Source organism: Camelus bactrianus, chromosome 6 (genome assembly GCF_048773025.1).
Source record: "Camelus bactrianus isolate YW-2024 breed Bactrian camel chromosome 6, ASM4877302v1, whole genome shotgun sequence".
Lineage (NCBI taxonomy): Eukaryota > Metazoa > Chordata > Mammalia > Artiodactyla > Camelidae > Camelus > Camelus bactrianus.
This window is the reverse complement of record NC_133544.1, coordinates 94,514,122-94,539,689: the sequence shown is the minus strand read 5'-3', so window position 1 is coordinate 94,539,689 and position 25,568 is coordinate 94,514,122. Positions and strand designations below refer to the sequence as shown.

Genomic DNA, 25,568 nt, shown 5'->3' with positions numbered 1-25,568 from the left:
ACCCCCCTCCCCTTCCTCATAACAGCCACCACCCCACCCCACCCCCGCCCCCACCAGTGATTGCTGCTTTTCTAATACAAGGGAGAGGTACAGGAGAGTACAGAAAAATTCTCATTGATTTTTATATCCACGAGTCCTCAGCTTAATTTCCTGGCCCAATTAAATGCTGTGTATTCATTTGTCCAAACATACTCATTTACATAATTTCCATTAAATGTCAGGCACTATCCAGTCACTACTGGGGATGCAGTAGTGATTGGATAGAAAAAGTTCCAAATCCTAACGGAGTATACATGCTGGTGGGGTACCAGGGAATCCAAAAATACAGCATATGCTGCATCCTGGTCAGGTACGTGCAAGGAAGTGTTTGGAGGCTCACAGACATTTGTTTAGGGATCACCTCTCTGGGGGTGTAGTAACTTGAGCAGAGACCCGAATAAAGTTGAAGGAAGTAGCCACAAGAAGATGTAGGGAAATTGCATCTCAGACAGAAGGACCAGTATATGCAACACGCCTCAGGCATGAAATGGAGTGTTGAATTTGAGGAAAAGCAAGAAAGTCCGTAAGATTTGAGAAAGATGAGCAGGGGAATGGTAGAAGAGGAGTGAGTGAGGAACGTGGACCATTGTGGACCTTAGTATAGACTTTGAATCTGAGAGACCAAATGCTAAATGAATAGAGGGAAGAATGAAAGTAATGACTGCTGAGAAGAAAAACCAGAGTAAGAGAGGTTACCGAACAATAAATGTCCCCAAAATGGGACATACACGCAGGCATGGGCTTGAATTCTTAATCTGTGTAAGTGCTTAAGGACTGACGGACCACATAGTAATCGCGTGCACAGTCTCTTGCCTGGTCTCATGATAGATTCGCCGACACACAGTTTCAGTCTGGGTCTTTGTGGAACAGAGTGTTCGGAGTGATGACATGCTAACTTTCCTATTGGAACCCTATTTGTCTCTTCTCATGTTGGGATTTGAAATAATGAGAGAGTACGGTGAAGCCTGCATAGTGGTTAAATTATCTCCCTACTTACCTTCAACGACATAATCATATCTGGCATAATTGGTCCTGTTTAATGATCCTATTTAATAATTCCACTTAAAATCTTGAGAATAATTTCTAAATAATATAAAATAAAGAGAAACAGCATTACTAAGCACACTGGAGGCCACGCTCACATTATAAAATCAATTGGCTTGATCTCAAATGTAGGAACATGGGATGGAGGAGGCAGCTTTGTAAGTGTGTGGCCACAAAGAGAACATACATAACTGTTTGATAAAAGAAAACACATGAGAGGAAGCAAGAACAAAAAGATAACAGTGGATATAAATTTAAATGTAACTCTGACAGCTGTGAAAATGAACAATGAGTTGTAGCAGGAAGAACATGGATTTTGCCAGATAATATTCTAACATAGTTCAAAGAGCTTTTGAATTTATCAAGGGAAGCCCCTAAGTATAAACTTTTTAAAGAAACAGTTTGTTCTTCTGAATCACAATTGTATCTTCCCAACAGCCCTCCATGTAGTCTCTCCCGTGTTCTACTAATTTACCTATGAAGGCGAACACACACACACACACACACACACACACACACACACACACACGACAAAGGATACAGAATGCCTGGAAACTGAACGATAACTATACTAGCCACTGTCTAGTTAGAAACACAGAAACTACACTAGGGAATTCTAAGTGAATTTAAAATGGGGAACTGACTACAAAGATACTAGAGGGATCAGTGGATAATAAGGGAACTCCAAGGAAACCAGAGATAATGCCTTCACAAATATTCCTATTCTTAAGGATGGGGACCCAGGGCAGAGGAGTCATTACGAAGCTTAAAGCACAGAGGAGCCCCACAGAGTAAGTAGTCAGACCTCCCAGGATAGGGTGTGTGTAGTTACCACTGGTACCTCTGAGGACTCCTGTTTTCATATATAAATAGGAAAGCAGTTGGTAAAGAAATCTGCAAAATGCAATTTGCAAAGCCCCAAAACTACTATCCTAGAGAAAAGTCTAGAAAACTGACTTTGTATCTGAGAAGGACCAGACAAAAAATTGGAAAACAATCTATTGGCATAATCTAAGAGAAATTTTAATGGAATAAAATGGTTAGAAACTATAGGTCTTAATTTATGAATAAGAACAATAAAATAAATGTCCTGTCTGACTGTCCCAGTATGCCTAGTTACAAGACATTTATAGACAGACAAGGCTATCTTTATATATTTTATAACTTTAAATCTCACCAAAATATTCTTACATTTAACCACATCCATCTAGGTGCAGAAACTACCAGGAATCAGAGGGACAGGAAAAAAGACTGTGGTTTGCTGTTAAGAACTGTGTCCTGGAAAACACAGACACGCATGTCTGTTAGAAAAGGAGACAAGAATAGCCCCAATAGCGATTCGAATTCAGGGTTGTGATCTTCTTGTATGTGTTCCAAGACACAAAACCATAGGGTCTGGAAGAAGACAGGTCCTATTCAATATACCAGAATTACACTTAGAGTGCTTGGCTTCCCAGAAACCTGGACTGGGAGCACTGAATGTTAATTCTCCCTCTAGTCTGTATGGCAATAGGCCCAGGGATCCCTCATTGGAAACTCAGAGTAGGTTAAAATACCATCCCAAGTGCAGGCTTGGGCTAAGGTCAAGCCATGATGGATCTTCGTGTCTAATTTATGGACAAGTAGTAAATCAAACACCATGTTTATTAAAAAGCAACCTGGTTTATTAAAAGGTAACCTGGTCATGACGACTCACAGAGGGATAATTTTCCACGACAGATGAAGAATAAAAATATCAATAAACATTTGGGATGAAACAGATATAAAGAGAGAAAGGCTGGAGATGAAGTTACATTATGATGACATTAAAATGGAGATGGGCTATTTTAAGAGGCATGTGAGTAATTTGAGCAGTATACTAAGATTCAGCTTACATGGTGTGTAATAGGACGACGATTGGAAAAGAAAGAACATGGATGTAGAAGGCAAGAATCACAGGTGTTTTTCAGGAATAAGCAAAAATAATTGAAAGGAAAGAAATGTTTAAATAACACTTTTCTTTACGAAGAAAATGGAAGGCCCCTGGGATCTATATAACCCAATTCAAAATTTTACTTACAGCTAAAGAAATCTTAGAACCTTTTGGCCTACTCTTTTGTATTTTATGAAATTTCTTATGGAATAATCCCTTATAACATGTGACTATTTAAATTTTAATTAACTATAATTAAATAAAGTTAAAAGTTCACTTCTTCAGTCTGGGAAGCCACATTTCAAGTGCTCAGCAACCACCTGCGGCTAGTTAGCCCTGAACTTTACAGCATAGATGTCGAGCATTGCCAAAAGTTCTATCTGCCAGTGTTGTCCCAGAAAGTCACTGTTAGGAAATAAGTGCTGGTCTTGAAGATTGATGCAAAATGAGTGTTATCTTAGTAATACATGAAGAGGAAACTAACTCATACTATATTCAATCAAATTGTGCAGCTTAAATGGATGATACCACACCCAGAAGCATTCGGAACCATTTAAAACTGTGATTTAGAAGAAACTTCCATTGAATTACAAAATACTCCTACAATAACATGTAAAATTTAAATACTTGGGATCCTCCCAACTTGGGAAAGTAAACATGGGCTCATATGCATATTTGAAACAGTTTTAATGTGTAGTGTCAATGCTAGTTATCTCTTAGTGGTAAGATAATCCAGTATTGCTCTTCTCAGACTTTCTCATTTGTCCTGATACACAAGTTATTTATAGTCAGACAGGTTATTTTACAGTTAGAAATATACCCTCAATTAAAACAAAATGTGCCTACGTATGTACATAATGCAAATAAAGTGAACAGAAATTCTGAATTTATTTACAATAGTGTTTTGAAAGGCAGAGACTGCTGTCCACGGAACAATGGTGCTGAAGGAACCTGTGGATGGTCTCCACCTGCACACCTGTTGCTGCTCTGCAGGAGGCTTTCAGCTCACGCACCACAGTGGCTTCAGGGCTCTTTTCTGAATATCTGCATTGGAGTTGTTGTTTTGGGGGGGGATAATTAAGTTCATTTATTTATTTTTACTGGAAGTAGTGGAGATTGAGCCCAGGGCCTTGCACATGCTAGGAATGCACTCTACCACTGAGCTATACCCTCCCCCTGCATTGGAGTTCTGAGAATAATATTCCCTTGTTTTTGAGATAATTTGAATTCAAGTCCCTACAACCAGTATTCCTGTATCAGCATAGTAATCTAAGATAGAATTACATATCAAGCATCTATCTATCTATCTATCTATCTATCTATCTATCTATCTATGTAGTAAAATGTTCACAATTATTAAACTAGGGATAAGAGGCCAAGATGATATGTTTAATATTTTAGCTTATGTTTCTATATTTATGTTTTAGATTATACAGTAAGTTATTGTGAGGTTTATATAAAATGAGTAAAACAATTTTATACAAATGGAGTGTGTGCATCTGTTCACATATATTTATATAATGAAAGGTCATAATATATGAATATCACTCATAAATGAATATTTTCTTAGTATCAGTGTAAACATATCACAAAATATTAATTTGCATAAATGTATAAAAATGCTGCAAAATAATACTATAAACTGATTATCACTATATAAAATCAATATAGACAAATGTATTAAAAATACCCAATAGACAGGTCAAGATAAAGAACACTGTGTGAACTTCAAAACACTGTGATGTTAGTATGACTTTGTTATAGTGGTGACGTCACTTTCATATGAGAGTATTTTGAGTGAAAAACAATGCACAGTTTTAGAAGTGAAATAAGTACATGGTATGAACAAACTTTATAAAATTCAATATAGATAAATAACCAAAACCTTTAAAACTATTACATGGTCAGTACCCAATAGTACCTAGTGTATAGATAATGCAAAAACATATTCTCTTAAACTGTAATAGTTTATTTAGCTCTAAAATATCCTATGATCCTAACATGTATATTAATTATGAATATCAAAATGTATTTTTGAGAATTTCTTTTTGGTGACATTTTTACAGCCTATATATTCTGGCAAGTAAAGATCAAGATCATTCTGTAATTTATCTAAGATGAAACATATATATCTCAAAATTAGTGAAATCCTTATTTGAATAAAAGTTACATTTAAATGTGAATTGCTGGATCATGTTAATCAGTCAATCAACCAATCAGTCTAGAATTTATCGAGCAAATGACCCTCAGCAATGATGCTTAAGACTTATGATCCAGTAAGCAGGACCAAGTGAGAAAGGCAATCAAAGTGTCTCATTTATTTGTTTGTTTATTTATTTATATTTAACATTTTTTATTGCTATATTCATTTTACAAGGTTGTGTCAATTTCCCATGTAGAGCACAATTTTTCAGTTATACATGAACATACATATATTAATTGTCACATCTTTTTTCACTGTGAGCTGCCACAAGATCTTGTATATATTTCCCTGTGCTGTACAGTATAATCTTGTTTATTTATTCTGCATATGCCTGTCAGTATCTACAAATTTTGAACTCCCAGTCTGTTCCTTCCCGTCCCCCTCCCCCTTGGCAACCACAAGTTTGTATTCTATGTCTATGAGTCTGTTTCTGTTTTGTATTTATGTTCTTTTTTTTTTTTTTTTTTTTTAGATTCCACATAAGAGTGATCTCATATGGTATTTTTCTTTCTCTTTCTGACTTACTCCACTTAGGATAACATTCTCCCAAAATGTCTTAATATTGCATCTAATTAGAAGAATGGTCTGGGGTCCACCTTCAACACAATATTATGCTCCTGGGAAATAAATAAATCTTATGGGATTGTCAGCTAGAATCCAACTTAGATGTATCATTTGAAGCAGACCACTTAATTTATTGTTTTTATATGTATAAATTTAAGACTGTATCAATTGTAAACAATTATTGAAATCTAATATCTATGCTCACTGCATTCCATGGAGTCAAGGATATCACAGACAGCAATGCTTTTTTCAAAGAAAAGTGGTAAATCTAAAATGCTGAAAATTGTATTATCACTTTTAATACTGTATTAAATCTTTCAGTGTAAAAATTGCCACACATAATATGAGAGAGAGTGTGTGTGTATCCTCCATGTGTTTAAAAGCATGAATCACTATTAATGGAATCATTCTACCAGTTTGCCACATCCTCCTCTAATTGCTCACTTTTGGTGGTGATCAAAGAAGACCTGGGACCAGGTGAGGTAGTGGACTGCAGCAGTAGCAAAGGAAGGGAGCTCCTTTAGTAAGGACAGTCCTAGAAGGCATTTCTGAGGTGATAGTTCTGATGACATGTAAGTAACGGATGAGCAAGAAAAGTCATGGAAATGGTCATGTGAAGAGCCTTGTAGGTCAAAAGGACAGGAAGGCAAAAAATCTTCATGTCTAAGGGAGAGACAGGCAGACAGAGAAATAGAACTGAGCTGGAAAGAGAAGCCAAGGAAAGAACACAGAGTCTTCTGGGCCGTGATAGGTCATCTAGATGCCTCACTAAGGATGCTGAGATACCACTAGGTTAATAACATTATCTGATTTAAATACATACCCGACATACTCTGACTCCTCTGTGGAGGATGGAGAGTAGGGGAAAGACTGAAGACATGGAGATCACTATGAGATATTTTTCATTGTGTCAGTTGAGAGATGTTAGTAACCTCAGCAGTGGAAGAGACAGCTAAATTGGAGACTAAAGAATAGCATGAGAATAAATTTTAAAGCAAGCAGGGTTTGCTGGGGGTGTGTGTGTGAGCCGAGTGAGAGGACAGCATCAAGGAATATCCTTTATTTTTTCCTTCAGTTTATGGGTGGAATCAATATAAACTTACTGTCAGAAGGGACATGAGCAGAAGTAGGTATAAAGGATAGTGGTGGCAGATTTGTGGCATCGAGTGTCTAATTGATCTGATATACTGTTGGAGATATCAAATGAGGTGTGAGATTGGCTTTTAAAGAAATCAATGGTAGAAACATTCATTTTTAATTATTGACATGTAGATGATATGAGACATTTGATACCCACAATTCTCCTCTCCTTCCCTGATTCTCTCATATTTCACTGAAGTAAGAATATAACTTTGAAATGTATCATTTTGGGTTTGGGCATTCGACTTGCTTTACCAAACAAAATATGGATGGAAGAGACAGTCCTGAGCTTAGTCCTTAAGAGGCTTCAAGTATTTCCAGCTAACTTTTTGTGCTTCTATCACCGGCCATGAGAAGATGTCTGGGTATTGGTTGGTTCTGAAATGAAAGATACATGGGCTAACCCTGAAACCAATCCTTAGCCTGAAGGCATAACCACCCCAGTCACTCTGGAAATCTGTGAGTGAGACAAATGTTTATAGTTCTAAGTCATAGAGTTTCAAGGATTGTAGTTTTACAGTAATATATCATTAAAATTGATGGCATATAAACTGGAAATTCAAATAAGATCTTCTAGGCTAGAGTTTAGAGGGAAAATAGAAGAAGAATCAGGATGAGGGCATCTTTTTGAGGTCTGGTAGTGCTGCAGAAAAATGTGTTACAGCTCAGTTGTGACAGCAACCTGGATCTGGGCGAGAGACCAAGCAGCACTAGGAGACTTGGAGAACTCAGGTTTATCACTCCAGTGGGCCCAGAAGAGTTAACACTCCAAGCTCTGCACCCCGTCTGTAGGTTTACACAAGCTTTTATAGGCTGCCAGTTTACACTTTGCAACATCATATGCAAATAAAGTATAACAAAGTCAGCCAACTAGGAACAAGCTTTGTAGAAACAGACCAATCAGGAGGAAGAGAAATAACCAGTCAGGAGTGAGAGAAATAAACAATCAGGAGTGAGGGAAATAAACAATCAAGAATGAGCTCAGGGAACCAATAGAATTTTAGGGGTAAGTAAGCCTTTTCAGAGGCAAAAAGTGAGATAAGAGCTTCCCTGTCAGGGAACCAGATGGTGCTGCAGGAGAGTAGTTGCCCAGCCTGGGGGGACCCGCTGGTCTTTTTATGGGGCTTCCCGCCTCAGTAGAAGAGAAGGAACTAGCAGAATTTTTTTAAAGAAGCGTCAGGGATGTAAAAATATGCCTTGATAGAAATTAAGATAACCTTTTTTCCAAGAAGTAAAGTAGGAAGCTTGTGGAGAATGCCAATGAGCAGTAGAGAAATATGAGGACACAGACGTGTTCATCTCTTAATTAATACCTCAGCAAATCTTAATTTACACAGAAGATAGATGTCCAACTTTGCACAAATTGAAGCATATAAAATATTCTTAGGGATTCATAATTTTTCAAGTAAGTTAGTCTGATATTTATTAAGAAATAAAGCTCTATGGAGTATATCTCTATGTATAAAAATGAAATACACATATAGGAAGCATGGGTTCATGAGAATCCATCAGACTTGATGATGATCCAAATTAAAATGAGATTTCAGTTGTTCATAGATAAAGAAGCCATGCAGCATATGCCCCAGCTTAAGCTGTATTTGTGAGTAGGACATCTTAGAGGGTTTGCAGGTCTGCCTGGCAGAGGGATGGGGTCTTAGCAGCTGAAAGAAAATTGATGATTGTACTTTCTTCCACTAAGTTTATAGAAATTTTTTTTTCAAAATAAGAAATCTGGCTTTTAACAGATATTTTTAAGTCTTCCGTGAGATTTTCAGTGCATTGTGGAAGGATAGTGCTTTAATTTTAAAAGTGTCACCCAAATCCAAGATTAGAAACTGTGGCAAAATAGTCCTCCATCGTTCATTCAGCACATTTATCAAGCACCTATCACATACTACCAGGCACTGTTCTAGGCAGTGGGGGCAAAATTGCAAACATAAATGAATGCAACATTTAGCACCAATTAACCAAGCTAAAATAAGAACAAAATGAAAATATAATGATGGTGGAAGAAATCATATTTAAGTGGTTTGAAGAGTAAGAGATAGGCAAGGAAAGAAGACAAATTTTAGACAGTAATTTGAATGTTTCTTTCGGAGCAAGAAAAGATTTGCCGGGAGCTAATATAGCAAAGGGAATTGTTTGCCTGTTTGCTTGTGTTACATACTGGCAGAAAATTTCAGCATGATTAAAAGCTGTTAGAAAGGATCAAATTGTTGGAGAAAAGTCAATCCTATGGAAGAGAAAATGAATTATTAATAAACAAAGTTGCAGAGGAAAAGCATCAGAATCCAACACCTTCAGGGAGATTAGACTGATGATGGAGAAGGATGGCCCGTGAGTTTGACCAGAGGAGATGTGTAGGAGGGTGCAGATGTAGACATTCTACTCATAGCTTGATGGGAAGAAGAGGGAACAACTCATGGACAATGACTTCCTCTCTTTTTAAGATCGGGGCTGGGTGGCAGAGCAGAAATTAGAAGGGTAAAGAAAAGTGAACAAACTTATTGCAGAAACTGACAAAAAAAAAAACCCTGAGAAGACTAGTATGGTATCTGAATATTCTGTTGGGTCTACTTTATTTTGGGAATCATAGGTTTATTGTAAGATAATTCTACTTTATTCTGAAATAATAGTTTTAGGTAACAGCCTAATTGAAGGCACAGAGTGAACAGTAGGGTTTTGCCGGAGAACAGTGGCACATCCATAAATTGTCAAGGAGTCTTAGAGGAGTGTTCTTAAAATCATTAACCATGATGTCTAAGTCATAAGGAGAAATGAGAATAAAGGAAAGGTTGATGAGTTGGTGGGAAGTATGGGGGTCAATGAAGTATGCAGGGAGAATATTTGTACAATAGCCACTTGAGTAGTAAAGGGTGGAAGACATCGCAGGCTACTTGCAGTTTAAACACCTGTTCTTCTCACAACACAACAGGCGTGATCTAAAGATAGATTAAGTGATCAAGTTCTTAAGAGAATGAGTCACGGATTTTGCCTTTGTTTTACTATCATATAATTTTCTCCGAGATTAATTACATTGTGTTCCTGTATTTTGTTCCATATCTGGACAGATTTTAAATCCAAAGCAAAAAAAAAAAATTAATAATTGGTGAATATCAAAGCAATGAGTCATTTACATGGATTTAGCAACCATGTAATAAGATAAATGTATTAATGCAGTTAGTCATGTTTTCTTCCAAAAGACTATTTCAATAGAGTATCATGAGTTGTAATACCTATTTTTAAATTAAATACTGGTTACTGATCTCCATCTCTTAAAAACATTTTTGAGATATCAAAATATACTATTTTGGTTAAAGGTAACTGTCAATGCAAAATTTATTTTCATGGCTCTAAGTACAGGGATCCCTTAGAGTTGAGTGGTGAGCCTACCTTCCATGTGGAGGGAAGACTTTTTCACACACCAGGAGTTACAATGTTAACACACTTATGTTCCTTTGAGTCATATATATATATGTATTTTTTTTAAAGAACATAAGGTCTGGAATTTGAATATCCATCATTTATATAACTAAAAATATAAAAATCTGTAGTAGCAATATGTGTGTCCAAGCTATCATTGCTTTTGAAAAATAGTTTTTTATTATTGTGTAGGTCAGTGGCTTAACTCTTACAAATGATGTTTCACTTATACTGGAAATATTGAAGGAAATCAAAAAAATATATAGATAGATAGATAGATAGATACATTTCATAGAGAAAAGTTTTTCAAGCTTCACTTCAGAACTGCCTCCATGTAAATGTATGTGTGTGTAGTGTGTGTATTCAGACACAAATTATATAAATATGTATTTAATACACATAGACTCATGCATATGTGTATATACCAAATGTTTTAAATATTCAGAAAACAAAAAAGAAGTGATCCCTTAAAACTAAATAAGACAAACCCAAGAAAACAAACAAAACCAGCTCATTTTAATGAAGTCCAATGGCTAAAAGAGTTTAATTCTAAAACTGGCCTATGTGAAGTAAATTCATCCTTGTGCTGTTTCTGAAAGGGGAGAATCACAGTGTGACTCCTCACCTGATTACTGAAAAACATTGTCTTGTTTTGGCAGATAAATTACCACATGGGCTCAAGCCCAATGAAGTGCATGAGTGTCATACATTTAACTGTTTCTGCTTTGACCCTGAATATACAGAAGGATGAATGACAAAGGATGAATTTGTTATTAAGCTGTGAGAAAGTTTTATGTACAGTTCCATTTTTCTCCTGCAGTGTTGCTTTATAATTAGACTTAACAATAAAACATTGGTTAATATCTCCGTTGCAGAAAGAGATTACCTCCTGTGGAGGACTCCAGTCACCAAGTATATTTACGATTTTTGGGGGGAAGGGGAACCTGTGAGGCGGCTCAGTGACTGGAGTTGAGGTTGGCACCTGAGAGGCAGAATGTAGAAGCTGAAACTGTGGAGACTGTGTTTGGGGTGGGAGAGCCCTAGTCAGGGAGGCCCGAGAGGAAATGTGGGAGATCAGGAAGGAATGGTGGGGGGGGGGTCTCCCCGGGGTTGCCCAGACCTTCCTTGCACCCATACCCTAGGTCCGCACCCCCGGTCACCAGCAGCTCAGTCCTGGTGCAGCAGTTGGCTTCAGAGGCCAGGAACACGGCGGCAGCCCCCACCTCAGCTGGTGGCCCCTGCGGCCCAGGGGCTGGGCCGGCGCGGCCCCTCGGACTGTGGCAGCGGGATCCGGTGTGCAGGCTGCCAGCTCTTCCCACAGTGGGGTCCCGATGCTCCCCGGGGAGACGCAGTTGCCACGGACGCCATATGGACTCCGATCCAGGGCCGAGGCTTTGGTCATGGCTGTTACTGCGCCCTTGGGGGCCACGTAGGGAACTGCCTGGGACTGGCCAACCGCCCCGACCAGACTGGAGATGTTGACGACGTTCCCCCGGATCTTCCGCAGGCTCCGCTCCAGCAGCTGCCGGCAGCCCTGGGCGGAGGGCTCCTCGGGCCCCGGCGGCGGCGGCGGCGGCGGCGGACGGTAGCCCGCGCTGTTGACTGTACAATCCAGGGGGCCGGGACGGCGGACGGTCTCACACATGAAAGTTTTCACATCTTCCTTCTGAGGCACATCACAGAGGGGAAAGACAGTTCCTGGAAGCTCCTGCCCCAGGGCCCGCCCCTCGGGCTCATCTTTCTCACAGATAACCGCGTCGGCGCCGCTTTCCGCCAAGGCGCGCGCGCTCCCCGCTCCGACGCCGCGCCCGCCCCAGGCACGGCGACCGCCTTCCCGGCGCCGCGGCTCCCCTTGCCGTTCCGCGGCAGGCGTCTCTCCCTCTGTCACTCACTTCTGGCTTCTGTCTACCTCCAAAGTCCACTGAGGTCCTGGGGTCGAACCATAAATAGAGGCTGGATCCTGGAAGCCCGGCCAAGCCTGCGGCCCCTGTCCGGTCTTCTCTGGGGACCCAGGAGTCTACGACTCCAGCTCAACCCCTCAGAGACACCAGTGTCACGATCCCAGACAGAAAGTTATTTATGATTTCATAAAGTCCTTAGTTACCAAAGAATTTGAAGCTAGCCATTTGATTTAAAGATAAAATGCGTTATTAAATCAAGAGGAGTCATAAAATGCAAGTGGAAATATGATTAGTACCAAAATGCTGCAGATAAAGAACACAAAGGTTTCTCTTCAGAGTGAGCTGGGAAACACATGCAAACATGTCAGTAAGCCCCATCTTTACGGTAAAGCTGAGAGGCAATGTTCAGGGGTTTAATTTCTAATAAAAACGCTCTGTATTCACTTCTGCTTTGTCTATAAAATATACGATGTAAGTAAAGAAGCAGGTCTGTAGGAAATATGGGAAATTACACTGTTTTTCAACTTTTTTCTTTCCAGAGGTTCCAACAGAAATACCCCCAATCAGATATAAATCTGTGTGTGTGTGTGTGTGTGCATCAGAACATGATTTAAACTACCAGGACTGTGAACATGAAAATAATAACCTGAAAGAAAATACCTAACTATATTAAATTACTACAGATCATAAAACTGTAAGACAAAATTCGAGTTTCCATAATTGAAGTAATACAAAAACAGAAGATTTTTTTGAGTTGGCAGAATGGGTGATGATTTAAATATTTTACTGGTTTTTGTTAATTTTTTTGTTTTATTCCAACCTGTGTATTTACATTTTCATTCATTTAGCCTTTAAATCTAATACACTATTTACAAGCCAGTTACTATACTAAAATCTGAGTATAAAGTCATGAAAATGTTATATCTTTTACAAGTGTTACATGCAGACTACATTGGCTTTTATTATATAGTATAAGAATGCTAAAATATTTCATCTAATATTATTTTACAGATGCATAATGCTTGATGAGGATCCTTTAATGTAGTATATAATTTGCTGCTGTATTTTTAAGTATTTATTATTTGTATATGGATCCCTATAATAATAAGAGCTTAAAACAAAAATTCACCATTTAAACAATGTTTATATGTAATTATGTGTGGAAGTATTTTTGAGATAAAAATACACAGAGTTAATAAATATTCATAATTATTAATAAAATATTATACAATTCATGCATAGTTATACCTAATCAATGTTTATGCCATGAAAAGGACATATCAGTGATCATTCAAAGAAAGGCTTATCCAAAAATACCCAGACAGAAACATCCAAAGTAATGTTTCATCAAATATCTAGTCACTATGGCCCAGCCAATATGACGTTTAAAAGTAACCACCAGAAAAAATACGAAAGAAAATTCAAATCTAGGAATGAAAGTAAACTATAAATTTACTCCAAATGAAAGTATCAATCTTTACTATAATCCCTTTTATAAAAAATTAGACACAAGTCATTAGATCAGAAAAGATGACTACTAGTATAATAAATCCAGGGGGTATTTCTTTTTTTTTTTTTTAATGGTGAGTTAACAGATACTCTTTTGTTGGATAACTTCCCCCTTCAGTTCCCCACTATGACTGCTTATTTCTCCTTTTCACATCTGTCAGTCATACTGAAACTAGCAATTTGATTCAAGTTAAACAATTTTCCTTTGAATCCAGGAAATAAATGCAAAGTCATTATTCTCTCACCCTATGTTTTCATTTACTCTAAGAATTCAGAAACAATCATTGGGATAAACTATGTTATCTTAAAAAGACTGCTCTGTTCAGTCTTCCCTTAACCACACACAGCTTGTACTACCATTTTATTATTTAACATGCATTACAGAATGGTTTGACTTGACCCTTTCATTTGATGCATGACTTTTCTGAGTACCTGTGTCAACTCTCTGGGTAAAATCATGATAAACTGAAAGTCAGCTGAGCATAAGGAAGCATATCTTTTGAGGTCAAACAAATTTATTAACTCTCTTATAAGAAAATGCAATAAAAACAAAAATAAGGATTTTCCCCTGTAGAAGCCAAAGGTAAATTACCTATGAATTACATGGGTTTGATGTTTTAAATTAAAAGGAAAAAAAACAGAAACAAAAACAAAAAAACACAGCTCCAAACACTGTTTTGTGGAGTTTTTTGTTGCTGTTGTCCTGGTACGTTTATAGTCAAATTACACTCTAGTAAAGGAACTATGATATTAAAAATTAATCATTAGGACCTCCAACTAGCCTGAAAGCTCACTAAGATCCCATGACTGAATACTTTAGGTAACAAAACACACTGAGTTTCTTAGTTAATACAAAAGAATCCTTCGTTCAACAGCTGTTTGACAGATAGGGCATTCACTCATTCGATCCCCACAGAGCTGGCATGCTCCATGGCCACAGAGGAAAATCATATTCTTGAGATGATCCAGAATACAGAGCACATTGTCTGCTCTTTTATGTCCTGTAACTGCTGCTGCAGCTTCTGCACGTCTGCGTTGACGTCGGTTCCTCCTCATCCTTCTGTAACGCGGGGATGATCCCACTTGAGATGTCATCAGTGGCATCGTCTGAACTTTTCCCTCCGCAGCACATGATGAAGGGCACTCTTCACTTAACCACCGCCTGACACTGTACACACTTCTTCCTCAGGCTGGCACAGTTCTCACAAGCACACATGTGTCCGCACGACTGAAAAAGAACAGCTACTTTCTTGTCGGAGAACACACATTCTTCAATCTTTGTCCTGGATTGAACTTGTTCTTGACTCGTGGAGAACATAAAGAACAGGCAGCAATATGTCCACATGGGCCCAAAAGAGTATCTCTCTGCACATCTGAGCACACATACACTCTTCTAAGGTTTCAGAATCATTACTGACCATAGAAGGACTTCGAGAACCCACCTGACCACTGACTTTTTCTTTATGACACTTTGCCAGTGCTTTGCACAGACTTGGATCAGGACAGAGATCCAGTGGAGACTGACCCTTCTTATTTCGAATGCTAAGGTCCGCACCACTGGCAGCCAAGAAACAGGCAATTGATGCTGCACTCGTCTTCTCGGCCCCCCGGGTACCAAGTCCCATTACTAATGTGTTTTTGGACGGCTCCCGGGCAGCATCGACCTTCCCCACATCCTGCATATCCTGAAGCCCACGTAGCTGAGACAAAGTGTGATGCCTCAGGGCTTCATGCAACGAAGTGTCCCCATCTATATCCTGAATATCTAGCTCGGCACCTGCACGGACCAAACGCCTCGCAATCTGGGTGTGCTGTCGCTCAACAGCAAGAGGGAGGGCAGTCTGCTGGCTCACGTTCTGGACATCCAGGTTTGCATTACGCTGATGTACCAACAGTTCAGCCACTTCTACGTGATTATCATGGGCAGCCAGATGCAGGGCAGTATAACCATCATCTTTCTTCTCATCCACAATCCATGGTCTCGGTAATTTATATAGTAAAACACACATAGCACTGGGATTTCCTCGTGGTGCAGCGTGGTGCAAAGCATTAAATCCGCCACTGTTTGTAATAATAACATCTGCTCCAGCTTTCAGAAGAGCTGCAGGATATCATCACTTTTTGTACTGATTGCATCATGAAGAGGGGTATCAGCTTCGGAATCCTGAAGACTGGGATGACAGCCAAAGTCCAGCAGAGTCTTCACCACCTGCAGGTGACCTTTACTGACAGCAATATGAAGTGGTGTCTGTCCGTGCTTGTTCTGAGCATTCAGATCAATGCTGCCTCGGGGCCGTACTTCTGTGACAGCGCCTTAGTCTCCAAAAGCTACATGGTGAACGGCTCTATCTCCACCTTTATCTTATGCTTCTACATCCACATTTTGCTTCAAAAGTAACTTTGAAATATCAACATGTCCATTCTGACTAGCAGCTTGTATAGCTGTGTGACCAGCACGCTGTCCACTTACATCCACATCTGGTCTTTTTAGCAAATCTTCCACTTCAGCAACATCTCCACCGGCAGCAGCCTTAACTAATTCTTCACTGAGGTCACCAGATTCTTGGGTTTCAAATAATTTCTTCAAGAGTTCGTAGGGTGTTTCGCCAGACGCGTTGGTACTGGCTGCTCCTGCACGTGCCATCTTGGAAACTGCAGCTGGATTATATGTCCAAGTTGTTCCACCAACTTCCACCTTTAAATCGCTATCTGAATAAATCTGTTGTACTTGGCCAGCTTCACCTCAAGTTGGGAGCATAGCTTCAGCCCATTCTCTGTGTCCTCTTTGTAGAAGTTTAATTCCCTCCAGGTCATAACAAACTTGTACCAGGTCACCCACTTGAAACTGCAAGGTGCCTCCTTCTGCACCCTGAGCCGCATCCCCGCTTTGGACAATGTTCCCTTCAGTGAGAACAGCGGGCTTGAAGGTCCACCTGTCGCCACTTGGATACTGCACGACAATGTCATGGTCTTCATCACTGCCACAGACAGCTGCATTTGTAGTTAAAGTCTCAAACGTGCCTCAGTCCACCCTCCATAACCGTGCCGCAAAGACTGTACAATTTTTAGGCCGAGATCTCTATTGACCAGGTCACCAAACTGCAGTCCACCAGAATTCCTGTGCCACGCTGCTCACCTAGCACAAGGCCGTGATCTCTGCAGAAAGAACCTCCTCTGGCATCCAGGACACACTTCAGATCAGACACGCCCTCAAAGCCAACTCTGTAAAGGTTCTTAGCACCATCATCCCAGAGAACGCAGGCTGTGCTATGCAGGTTGATGCACTCCAGTTGTGGGTTTCTGTTACCTTTCCCCTCCGTCCCTTCCCTCCATCCTGATCTTCCAACTGCCAGTCCACTGCTCGCACCACTCTGGCACCTGCAAAGATCCCTCTGCCTGTAATCTTCCTAGATTTTCTATGAGATTCCAAATACCCGCTCTCGGACTCAGGTATTTCTGATAATAAAAAATAGAACTAAGAGAAAAATCATCATCATTCAAAATACAGTAAGATAATATTATAGCATATGAATTAACAAATAACAGAAATATAAAAAGGTCAAGTATCTTCTATTATATAAAGTGTAATTGTTTAAATATCACTAACAAATGAAGAGTTCTCATATTCTTAAAAAAAAACCCCACAAAATTCTATGCATATGCTGTTAAAAATAAGTCTCTAACATAGCACAATTCAGCCAAAACCAAAGAAAGATGCCCCAAAACATTAAATGAATAAAACAGAACAGTGATCACAGTATCAGAGAACTTGAATGTGCTATTTTTGAGCAGGCCAACATACCCCAATGGGGTGCCTCAGGCCAAGGAGAGACAGAGGAACTGGGGGCCTTTCTGCAGTTCAGTGGGGAGAGAAGGGCCCGTGGGTCTCTTCTGAGGCTCCTACATCATTGAGAACCAGGAAGTTAGTCACAGTTTTTTTTTTTTTAAATTTCAGGACAGGATGACCCTTCTCAGCGGTAGGGGTGGACAAAATAGCAGGAGTGTCCCAGAAGAACACATTACAGATCAGGGACTGGGAGAGGACGAGTCGGTGAGAGAGTGTCACCTGGCCTCTCAGGGAGCCTAGACAGATGAAATCACGTGTTATATGGTCACCAACTCAAGTCCCAAGACAGGCAAAGCACGTGGTGATCGGGTGGAGAAGAGACGCTAGCCCAGGTGTAAAAGCAGTCACAGGAAACTGCCAATTTAGAGACCAGGGAGACTGCAGATGACCAAGAGAGCTGATGCAGCACACACATTTACCTTGAGCTACAGTCTGAATTGTGTCCCTCCCCAAATCCATATGTTGAAGCTCTAACCCCCATGTGACAGTATTTGGAAACAGGGCTTTCAGAAAGTAATAAAGGTTAAAATAGATCATAAAGGTGGAGCCCTCTTGCAATAGGATTGGTGGTCTTATAAGAACAGGAAGACAGGAAGCTCTCTCTGTCTCTCTCTCGCTCTCCCTCCTTCCCACACGGAAGCCCCCTGGGGACACAGCAGGAGCACAAGCGCCTGCAAGCTTGGAAGAGGGCTCTCACCCGAACCAAGTCACCTCTGGCTCCTCGATCTCAGATGTCCAGCTTCCAGAGCCATGAAGGTCAAAATTCCTTTTGTTCAAGGCAGTCAGCCTGCAGTATTTTGTGCCGACAGCCTGAGTAGTTTAAGACACCTTGGAATATTTTGACTTTTTATAGGGACATTTACAACTGTTAAATATGAATATTTTAAAACATGTCTGATTTATCTGTTTTGCTTTTATCCAATCCCTTATAGACATAAATCACTTACATGTAATAAACTACATTTATTAGTAGGAGAAGCAGTGGATAAAGGCTTTAGAGTTAAGGGAGTACTGGAGCTAAATTCAAAATGTAAATGAAAGTCAGCATCATAGACCAGAAGAAGAAAGGTGTGGGAAATTAAAAAAAAAAGCATTGTGTGCCCCGCGCACTGCCATTTTTCCCTGGATGGATAGAAGATGCACAGAGAGGAGTGGTGGAAGGGGGGCCGAGAGAGGCAGGCACCGGCCATCTTCACACATAACGACTTCCCATGCTCTTTTGAGAGAGTGAATTTGAATTCTCAGTCAAAAGAACCAGAGAGTGATATTCAACAGCAGAGTGAAAAAGCCAGATTTGCATTTTAGAAAGATTCTTTCGGCAACGCTATGGAGTTGGATTGGAAGTCTGCTAGACTCTGGATGGGAAAATCTGTTTGGAGGCTATTTCAATGATCAAAATGAAACCTGGTACAGAAAAACCTGTTCATAAGAACCAATTGCATTGTTGGGGAGGGTGAATACAGGAATGACTTGAGAGTTTGTAAGAGCACATTTGATAAATGACTGACAGTGCCTGAGAGGAGGTCATTCAAGAAGGACCCAAGTTGAATTGTTGGGGCCAGTATGACCCTTGGCTAAGGGTTAAAGGTGAAGTTAACTTTCGATTAGGTGGATTTAAGTATTTCCTCTAATTCTTCTAATAAATTCTTCAGAAAAAATCAAACTTTCCCGCTCACTGGAAGCCCACATTAAGCTTCTCACTGCAGGTGGTGTTAACACAAGTGTACGCATCCTGTACAATCCTAGCTAGGTGAGTGACTGAATCCCTTGCAGGTAGATGTGTTAACCTCTTCCTGCAGAAGCTGCTCAGAATTTCATGCCTTTACTCAAATGAGAGAAATACTTTTGGAGGTGAAGGTAGAAAAAACAACATATCTTTTTCCTTTTCTATTCTTTAAAAAATATTTTTCTCTCTTCCTGCTCTAATACTTTGGCTTTTTCTATGTTTACCTTGCTTTAAAAGACTCACTGAAAAGTCCTGCTGGGGCCATGGTGGCAGAAGAGAAGTTTGCAGTTCTCTAAGCTAGGTTCAGATACATATAGTCTCTCTTTTTCATACCAATTCTATTTGGATTGATTGCTGTTGATTTGTTTTACTACTGTTTGGGTTTTTTTGTTTTTTTTTTTAAATCAGATATCACATGGCTTTTGAACTCATGTCAAGCATCAGACCAGGACTGGGAATCAGAGTGTTCAAGTCCTTCAGAATCACATGCACATGTCTGTACAAAAGGAAGGCACTACAAACCACATGACGTCTGGGAGAAAGTGAAGTTTCAATGGATGGAGTGAGTGCCTACAATTTCATCCAATACACCATCCAAAACACCATCACTCTGCTTTGAATCCAGATGTGTCCATCACTTTAGCCACAACTTAACCTCCAGTCAAGAATTAGAGTTAGGTCCTCTGATTCCATTCCAGGACTTTTTACCACTGACACACACTGCTTCTTCCTTTCATTCTTTCTTTCCTTTTTTCCTTCCTTCCTTTCTCCTTCCCCTCCTCTCTCCATTCCTTTCTTCCTTTCTGTTCTGTAAGTTAGGTATTGCTGTTCATTTTAATCTACTACTTCTTGACCTGTGGTACCAAATTGCATTTTACTTTCCTTAAACTTAATGAATATAGTAGTTTTAAAAATACATTCTGGGGAAATGTTGATAATTTATTTTTATTTATGTGTAGTTTAGGCATGCATTCATTAGCTTATTTGTGGCCTCCGGGTACCTCAGATATCTGATCTCTGGATTAATGAGCTCCTCAAAAATAATGATGTTGCTTTCTAATAATTGAAGTTTTTGAATTATTTTCCAAAATTCTTAAAACTCAAATTCTTTAACATGCCTTAAATTGTTAGGATTATCTACCCTCCATTCTATCCCTAGACTCATTTTTAAAATAAGATTTTAATTTCAAAGTATTTTTTGATTTATTACAAACTTGCAAGAAGAGCACAGAGAGTTAGTTCCATGCACCCCACGCCCAGGTCCCTCTGTTGGTAATATTGATTAGTATGTGACATTTGTCTTATCTAATGAAATAATATTGCTACATTATTATGGAAAAATCCATGCATTATTCAGTTTGACTTGTTTTTATCTAATGTCCTTTCTCATTCTGCGGTCCCATCGAGAACAGCACTTTATTCTGTTTGCAAACACGGGCACATTCTGCGCTACTGGGGGTTAGGCCTTCAGTGTATGAATTATGGGGAGGACAAAATTCTGATAATACCCCCAAAGGCACAGGCACCCACAAATCCACTGTGTGCCCCTGTGCACCTGCCAACCCTGCACATTTCATAAGAAAGGAACCACTGTATGTGGTGTCACAGCCCTTCACTCACACTCAGTGTGATGTTTTCAAGATCAGTCCTATTGCAGCGGGCGTCAGCGCTGTTCAGCCCCTCTAGTGAATTTTTCATTTCAATTATTAAACTTTACATCAGCAGAATTCCCTCTGAGTCTTTTTTATAGTATCTATCTCTTACTGATACTTTCTATTTGATGAAAAATTGTCATCATGCCTTCCTTGAATTATTTAAGTTTAGTTCTGTTAGTCTTTGAATATCTTTGTAAGAGCTGCTTTGAAGTCTTTGTTGGCTAAATCCACTATCTGTTTCTATTGTTGGCTTTTCCCCTGTATATGGGTAACATTTTCCTGTTTCTTTGTGTCTCATATTTCTTGTTGCAAACTGGCCATTTTAGACACTGTGCTGTAGCACCTCAGCACAGACCTCACCCCCACCCAGTGGTGGTGTTTATTGCTGTTGCTGGCTTTGTGATTTATCTCTTGGGTGACTTGCCTCAATTAATTCTGAGAAGCATATTTTCTCTGCAGTGACGTCCCTGCTTATATTGTTTTCCCCCTTGTTTTTATCTTGTAGCCAAGCTACCTAGCGATTGCCCCTGGGGGCTGGGGATGAGGTATAAGCCGTCTGGGGTGGGGGAGATTGTGCTTATGTCCCCTTAGCCCGTTAGATGTTTACTCTTTTACAGTTGGATGTGTTTGTGGCTCGGAGGCTACAGACATATTCAGGGAGATCAAGTACCTTTGGCCCACATTCAACTGGTCTACCAGCGCAGAGAGCCCCTCTTTGATCTCTCCTTGGAGCCCGCTGCCTTGAGCTTGGGCATGGTCTTCCTGACTGCTGGTGGTAAATGTTATTTTATTTTTAAGCTTGACTCCTTTAGGAGTCATCCCTGGGTTCGGGCAGCTAATTGCTCAGTCCGTGTTCCCTTAGAAGTTGTGTTTCAGCTCCTTGCGCCCGTGAGGCTTCTGCCCTGTTGACGGGTCTGCCTGTAGCTCGAGGGATGTCTGCCTCCTCACCCCATGTCCTGCTCGAAGTGCTCTGAGTGGGCGCAGCCCAGGCACTCAGTCTTCCCCAACCTCAGAGTGGATCGTGATTCTAGGAGGGGTCTCCTGGGATGTCTCTCTCCTGATTCTGTTAAACTGCTGGCTACTCTCTTGTTTGCTTTTATTATGGACCTACTGGCCTCTTTGTAATTGCTATTCACCAAGACCTCCGTTCTTTTTGACAAACCTCTTGGCATGGAATTGTGCATTCCCCATTCCAAATACATTCAGGAGCTTCAGGCAAAGCTGCAGGGCACTTTGTGCTACGGTCCACCTCTCCCATGGGCAGAACCCCTGGATACTGCACCAGAGCTGGAGGCGGCGACCCTCTTTTCTCAGTGATGCTCCTGCTCTGAGTAGGTACAGTTTGTGGGGGTAGCCCCTGATCTTTTAGTGTCGCCCCTTTTGGCGTGGAACCTCCACCCTTCCCGTAAGCTGGGGCATGGACAGTCAGGCCCCCAGTTTCTGGCATCTGTCAGGAAGACCCCTACAGTCCCTAAGGAAGAATTCCGTGCTGTCAGTGAGGGCTACAGAGAGGGAGGGACACCTGGTCTTCTCTGCCCATCTGCCTGGGATAGAGCTTTGGTAACGCGGCTGGATGGTGTGATGAGAAACAAAGGCCGCCTGTCTCCCTGGAGACGAAACCACAGCCCTCCGCTGGGAACTAGGGAGACAGTGAGCCCGGGTCTTCTTGGCTCCACCTGCCTGGAATAGAGCACCCGGGGTCTGGCTTCCATCACACAGGATTGGGTGGTAATGGTGGTGGTAGGTGGGACAAGTTATGGCTCAAGTTCCCCAGATTCTTGCTGTTCCTGTCCAGACTTAATAGAGTATTTCTTTACTTGCTGTATCTTCTTAGGATAATTTCCACAGAATTTAAATGATTGTTTTCTTATAATTTTCACCAGTTTAATTCTCATTTTACTGGGGAGAGGCTCCACCGAGCTCCTTACTCTGCATTCCAGAATCCCCAGATGCTTTTATTCTTTGGTTTTTTTTTTAGTTTCAAATACCAATCATCCATTACTGATCCCAGCTTCATATTCCATTGCTCTTTTTCTGGGTATTTTTGCTCCAGTCACACTAAACTTCCTGTTCTCAGTCCCTTCTTTCTTTGCAGTTTATCAAATGCGCTTCCTTGGACTGAGATGGCCATTGTCCGCCCTCTGCATTTCACTGTATTATCATCCTTCAGATTGCCACTTAAGCAGCATTCTGTGGCTCAGGCCAAGTAGATCACTGCCTTCATAGACAACACTTCACATCTGCAACTTTTGAATGGCAGCCTTCGTTCATTATTTGTGTTAGTAGATTTACTTCTATCTTCTGGGAAGATTGATAGCTCCTATAATTTTTTCCTTATTTCCTACTATTTCCCACCATCTTAGTTTTATTAATTGTCAGAATCTGGCAGGTAGATAATAAATGCAGTGCATAGCTGAGCTACTGTGAGCCACTATTACAAAAAGTCATGTATAATGAGATTAATATCTATTTCCCATTCCTCATCCCCTTTCTTAGAAGGGTTGAGCTGAAGAGTCTCATCAGAAAAGTCATGTCCATATGGGCAAATAACAGACTCCTTCCTCTTGAGTGGAAGTAGAGAGTGGGTCTCCACCTTGGGTATCTCTAGTTTTATCTCCCTAGAATGGGGACAACTAACCAGAAGATGATTAGAGCTATTACCACTGACCTGAAAGCTTGCACCAATGTAGGAACCAGAATCAACCCTACTGGGATTGGAGCCTGATGGCTAGCCTGCAGGTGGCCCTGGAACACAGGTGAGACCAGCTAGGGGAGGGACCATCTTCTCTCTCTCACTGGTGTGCGGTACAGGCTCACTGCAGGTCTGCCAGTTAATCTCACAGTTACAGATCCTGCATTTTAAAGAATTCTGTTTTTGGAGCCAATTTACTGCAGTGTAATAGGATATTGCTATACTTATGAAATTAATTTTAGATATCTCCTCAAAACTTAAGACATCTCAATTTATAGAAAGCCTTTTATTTACAGTGATGAATTTCATCTTATCTATTTCATCTGAACATCAATCCTTCTTTTGTAATTTTGAAATTAGCAAGAACATTTTTAAGAAGTAAGGAAATATTAAATGAAAATAATTTGTTGCCTTTATCTAGCACCTTTATATACATTCATGATTAAAAGATTTTTTAGATGTTGTTAGTCTCCACATATGAGAAGTGATGTAACCTTTTTATCTGTAGGTTCAAATTGCCATCATTCTTACAGCATTAAAGCACATTTTCCAATTTGAGTCATATTAATTAATTTACAAAAACTTTATCTAACTTCTCTGTTCTACCAAGCACTGGAAATGCCTAGATGAGTAAGACACAGTATTTGAGTCCAAAAGGTTTATAACCTGATGAAGCAAAAGAAGTAAAAGCAGATACTGCACATGACTTACTTGGTCACTTCATCTGAGTAAATATGCACAAATGTTGGTGTAATATGGTGGTGACTGTTGGAAATGCTTTGGCATCAAAGAAGAACAAGCCCATAACTTGGACTTCTGTGACTCATGGAGACCCATAGCTGGTGACATGTGATGTGTTTAACAATTTACACAGGTATTTATCAGGAAACTGAAGTCAAATGAGTAGAAATTCATGTAATTAACACTTACAATAAATAAAGAAATAGAAGATTTTGGAGTGTGACATAGGAAAGTAACTAAAAGTAGTTCAGTGTAGCCAGAGCAAACATTAAGGGTGGGTCAAGGATATTTTAAGGTGCTTAAAACCCCATCTTTATGGCACTCAAATTATCATAGAAACCAAGATGTGTCCAGCAAAGAAATATTCAGAGTATGAATTTGAGCCGGTTATCCTTTAAGGTATTGGTGGAGAATTTTGTCATGGGTGTTACAGAGGATGTCAAGATTTCATTCTGTAACATGGAAAATCGTATAACTGGTTTACATTGTTCAAGTCTCTCTTAAACATGCAGCAAAGTTGTCATCCACAGCCGTTCTGTGACTGAGCTGCATTTAATCTGCTGGAAGTAAATTGAAATAAATGGAGTATATATGACACTCTGAAGAGTGGAATGCACAGATGTGCAATGAAAATATGTGATTAAACCGCATAATAAGACACCATAAGGGAAGAAGTTATGAGAAAAGTATCTAGTATGAAGGTTTGGTAATTTTTCTACTAGAATTATCTCATACATTGCATTTATTTTTTACTTAATTAACAATGCTAGGAGGTACAGGCTGACAGTGACAGTAAGGAATTGAATTATGAATTAGGAGATGTGGGTTTCAGGCCCAGCTCTTTCATAACAATTTGTCATTTCAGACAAGTCCCTAATCTTCAGAGTTCAAGCTTTAATAATGTAAAATGGAGAGACTGTGTGATTCTGACTAATTGACACTAATTGACCAAATTGATGATTTGGTAAAAATTTACTTGTTGCTATTTGAAATACATGTACATCCCCTAAGTGGATAAAGCAATATAGGTAACATAGTGTTTTATAATAAATATTATTATTAATTTTTAGTTCAGACTATATCAATATTTCTTTAATATGATTAAAGATTACTCAACAGGAAAACACTTAAAGACTTCAATTGTTGATTTACATTTTCATAATGTTACCAAA

The 25,568-nt window shown here is 39.9% G+C and overlaps 1 protein-coding gene and 2 pseudogenes across 1 annotated transcript in view; all 3 read right to left on the bottom strand.

Annotated features, from left to right (window-relative positions):
- Positions 1 to 25,568, bottom strand: part of LOC105068527 (ubiquitin carboxyl-terminal hydrolase 3) — a 207,438-nt gene that overhangs the window by 13,378 nt on the left and 168,492 nt on the right. The window lies entirely within an intron of this gene.
- Positions 68 to 13,070, bottom strand: LOC105079216 (L-fucose dehydrogenase pseudogene; annotated as a pseudogene).
- Positions 12,019 to 25,568, bottom strand: LOC141577994 (E3 ubiquitin-protein ligase MIB1 pseudogene; annotated as a pseudogene).